Below are 4,732 nucleotides of genomic sequence, written 5' to 3'. Positions count from 1 at the left end.
CTGCCACTAAGGAGGATTCAGGACAGGGAGGTCTCTAGAGGATGGATAGGGGAGGGGAGCGTCTCAGACATATATAAAGAGCTTATGGGTTCGGAAGAGACACAGACCGAGGAGCTGAAGCGTATGTGGGAGGATGAGCTGGAGGGAGAGATGGAGGAGGGCCTTTTGGCAGACACGCTAGGAAGGGTCAATTCTACTGCAATGTGTGCCAGGCTCAGCCTGATCCAGTTTAAGGTTGTTCACCGGGTTCATATGACGGTGGCCCTGATAAGCAAATTTTTTGGGGTGGAGGACAGGTGTGCGAAGTGTGTGGAGGGACCAGCAAACCATGTCCACATGTTCTGGACATGTCCAAAACTGAGGGGGTTTTGGCAGGGGTTTGCCGACACCGTGTCCAGTTTATTAAATACGAGGGTGGCAATGAGTCTGGAGGTGGCAATTTTTGGGGTATCGCAGGTCCCGGGAATCCAGAAGGACAAAGAGGCAGATGTTCTGGCCATTGCTTCCCTGGTAGCCCTGAGGCGTATATTGCTGGCGTGGAGGACTCAAAGCCCCCAAAATCGGAGACCTGGCTTTCAGACATGGCAGGCTTCCTCTGCCTGGAGAAAATTAAGTTCACCATGAGAGGGTCTCAGCTGGGGTTCGCCCGGAGGTATCAACTATTCGACTTCCTCACAGAGGACTAATCGTCAGCAGAAATGGGGGGGGGGGGGGGGGGAGCGGGGCTAGCCTAGTGTAGGTTAGGGGGGTAAGTAAGGGCAAGACTTGCGGTAGAGGGTGACGGAATTTGCACTATGTATATATTTTTCTTGTTATTTATTTTGTTAATTTTGTTGCTGTTAAAATGCCAAAGAAAATACCTCAATGAAACATTTATTTAAAAAATGTCAAGCTCCATTCACTCTCCTCAGATGCTGTCAGACCTTGAGATTGCCCAGCATTTTCTGATTGTTTCAGATTCCAGCATCCGCAGTAATTTGCTTGCATGTCAGTGAATTGAACTGTTGTCCAATCCCAATCCTGTGGTTTGACAGTTTGTGTGTGCAAGGTTTGAGGATGGGAGGTCTCTCCTCCAGCCGAAACAAATGTATGCAGGTTTGAGGAAAGGGTTTCTGTGAGGGTCTTCAGGTCGGGGTGGCCTAAACCTACCTCATGCGCACTGCTCCTCCTGCCACACCTCCCTGATTTTATACATGGCGATCCTCCTCTGACCTGACAAAGGCCCACAAAGAACATCCAGGCCGGAGTTAAAATTGCAGTCAGGGCCTGATGACGTCATCAACCGCCTGGCAGCGCCCGCCGCCGATTACGTCATCCGAGCTCGAGCTCGAGTTTGAAAAATGACTTTGGGCCGGCGGTTTAACCGAAATTAGAAATGGCGGAATCCGAACTGGTAAGTCACGTGTTGGCGTTTAACTGCTGAGACATTACACCTGCCTGGTTTTCGCCAAAGCAAACGGGTTAAAAACCACGCACCTGCGAGTTAATCTTTTAATTACTATTCCTTTTACAACAGGCTTTCCGCCACACAACGTTTTTAACAGCAGCAGCACACTGGGAGAATGTTTACCTTAACTCAGTGCTGCCCCTTACTGACTGAAAGACAGCAACTTCCACTCTTATCCCACTACAATATTATGATTGAGATTATAACAACGACACAACGATGTGGAAGAAGGTGTTGTGGAGTTAATGGTTCGGGCTGAGAGGCCTTGGTGTGCATACTAACAAAACCTTTGACTTCTTGAGATGTACTGATGAAGATGAAACCTGGGAGACAGCAACAGGAACACAAATAGGATAATTTCGGTTTCCAGCTACCCATTTTAAGGGCAAGACATTTCAGTGTTTTTATTTAATTATTTTTGTAATCAGTGCAGACATTTTGGAAGGAAGAACAACATTTACACCTGGGTGGGCTGTGCATGTGTATTATTAACAGGAAAAGGTCTGGGTTGAAGCTTGTAATAGATTGAACAGGAACTCATCAGAACCCATGCACGCTGTCCCAGTGTCCCACCATATGGACTAACTGAAATTATGATTGGGAGCTGGAGCATTTCTCTGGAGCCAATTACAGCATCTCAAATGGTGCCAAGCTGAGACTGCACAGACCAGGGCCGGGATTCTCCATTTGGGAGACTGGTGTTCCCGCCAGAACTGAATTGCGTGCAATTCATGTTCCTGCTGGAGATGCTGTTTGAACAAAATTCAGGAGATGCAAATGGGCCAGCACTCTGCGAAGTGTGATTTGCTGGGAGCGTTAAAGAGCCTGGCAAGCTGGAGCTGTTGATAAGTGCGCCACTCACCACACTCTCATTCCAACCAAGAAGATGGCTGCATGGAGAACCGTCCCCACCGCCAATTCCGGGAGTCCAAAATTGACCAGCTGCTTAATGCCATTGGGGAGAGGAGGGACATCCTCTTTCTCAGGGTGGGTCGCAGACACAAGCCCTCCCTTCTGAACAACACCTGGGAAGAGGTGGCAGAGGCAGTCAGTGCTGCTGTCCTTACCAAGAGGATTGGCACGTAATCCTGGAAAAAGATGAATGACCTCATTAAGGCAGCTCTGGTAAGTCACCACCTCTGGACCCCTGGCATCACTCCCGTCCCTCACTCCTTGCATATGCACCCAATCCCCTTGAGGTCAATAACACCCCAGCTGCATCGACCTTACAACCCACCCTCCACCAAACCCCAGCACATGTATTGTCCTCTTTGGCCAATGGCTTTGCACATACATGCCACCAGTTACTGACCCCCACCCATGACTTGAACACGCCACTCAGCATTTCAAAATATCTTTTCTGTGCCCCCTAGGATAAGCCATCCCAAAATAGGGGCGGCCAAAAGACTATAGGGAGCATCCAGATCTTCGGATCAACATCCCAGCTGAGGAGAGAGCCATGCAACTCACGGGTGAGGCCAAGGAGAGGGCAGTGGCTCATATAGAGGTTGGTATGTGCCAAATAAGTGAGAACCCAATGCAAATTCTGATTGATGTCTCTATAGCAAGTGAGACACCCCTCTTCCACAGACCAGTCCTTCCCAAGATCTCACCCCATGTCTTTGTCTTGCAGGATCACCATCAAATGAGGCCGGGTCTCCAGGGTCGTTGCCCTCTGCCACATCATCAGCACAACACCCTGGGAAGGACAGCAACGTTTTGACACTGCTGACACCTGCACTCTCCACCATTGCAGAGAGACTATCACCTTGGTGGGACATTTTAATGATATAGCTCCTGGGCCACCTTCTGGTGCACACTAAACACATGCTGCACCAAATCAGGTTGAAGCAGGGACTCCCAAGGAAGCGGACTGTCGGAGGGCTGCTCAATCCCAGGACACAGCTGTTATTCAGACAGTTGTCGTGTTTTGGACAATATGATCTCATCACTGGTACAGATGCAGAGCCAGAATTAACAGGAATGAGGGGCTAGCAACTTCCCAGCGCCAGCAGTTACAGCTGGAGGAGTCCAACTGCCTTCAGGCACAGGAAGTGGTGCCGACAACGCATGGTACCCAGACAAACACTGAAAAAGTGGCGTCCGCAGTGGAAGGCCTGGAGTCAAGTCAAAGCCATGGGTCAAGATGCCCAAGTGGGCACCCTGTGTAGTCTATGGTTAAGGCGCAGGAAAGGGGAGCCCAGTCACAGGCGGACATGTCCAAGGCATAGATAGACATTGCTGCAGCCCTCCAGAGCTTGGCTCCTTCATAAAGGGTCATAGCTGAGGACATCAAGAGCATTGACCAGGCGCTAACTGACCTTGGCAAGTCACAGATGGACATGTCACATGCACAAGAGAAAGACAGTGAGGGATATGACCCAGTCTCAGTGCGCCATGGCTGAGGGCATTGTGACCATGGCTCAGAGGAGGGCAGGACTCACAGCACCAGATTACGGTGGAGCATTCAGAGCTCACCCCGGCCTCACCTCCGTCCCATAGAGTAGCCTGGGGCCAGCGAGCACCCCAAGGGAGGAGGAAGTGATGGGGTGCAGGAAACCATGCCGGTGCACCCCGTAGGGGAGGCACTGGAACACGTCAGTGCTTCCGAATCCCCCTCACTTGACATAGGTGCATCACATGGTCAGCGGGCAGAAAAGTCTGACACATCATCACCTGTGAACCCGAAAATCACCTGGGCCCATACAAGTCTAGGTCGGCCAGAGGACGGCCGCCAAAGACATCACAGGTCAGAGAGTGAGACCACAGCAGGCCACTTCCACTTCTGATTTGATGTCTGGGGTTACTTCTGGAAGGAATGGTAGAACATCTAACATAAGGAAGATAGATAACACTTAAGTCGGCACATGTGTAGTATACAATATTTAGGAGTAGGGCACACCAATCATATAGTCACCATTAAACATGTTTACACCACCAGTTTGACTCTAACCTCAGTCTGTCGGGTGTGAAGATTGGTCTGGGTGGAGAGGATTTGCCGAATTGGGGGGGAGGGGTTGGTGGAGGATGGAATGGGAAGGGAAGGGCCCCCATGTCACCTGAACGATCCACACAGTGTTGCCCTCAGTGAGAAGTGGTAGGGCATGGGGCCTGCAGTGTGAGCCTGCCTTGTATGACAGCATCCCCAATGATTGAGCCCTAATTGTTCACCATCCCTTGTAACCCCTTCCCCGAGATATGGGTGCGTGAAAAGGTTTGGCCATCACACATGCAGGGATCACCCATGCAGACAGTGGAATCTTATCCTAAAGGCAGGTAAAGGTA

At 50.5% G+C, this 4,732-nt stretch overlaps 1 long non-coding RNA gene across 2 annotated transcripts; it reads left to right on the top strand.

Moving 5' to 3' along the window:
* Nucleotides 1-1,064: 1,064 nt before the first annotated feature.
* Nucleotides 1,065-4,387, top strand: LOC119978066. 2 transcript variants are annotated; one of them, XR_005463366.1, is made up of 3 exons: nt 1,065-2,572; nt 2,821-2,954; nt 3,081-4,387. It is a non-coding gene; the product is annotated as an uncharacterized LOC119978066 (long non-coding RNA). The 2 variants fall into 2 exon arrangements; XR_005463367.1 differs by having other exon boundaries at nt 2,821-2,958.
* The last annotated feature ends 345 nt before the right edge of the window (nt 4,388-4,732 follow it).

Source organism: Scyliorhinus canicula, chromosome 15 (genome assembly GCF_902713615.1).
Source record: "Scyliorhinus canicula chromosome 15, sScyCan1.1, whole genome shotgun sequence".
Classification (NCBI taxonomy): Eukaryota; Metazoa; Chordata; class Chondrichthyes; order Carcharhiniformes; family Scyliorhinidae; genus Scyliorhinus; species Scyliorhinus canicula.
Note: the sequence above shows the minus strand (reverse complement) of the source record. Positions and strands in the feature narration are given on the sequence as shown.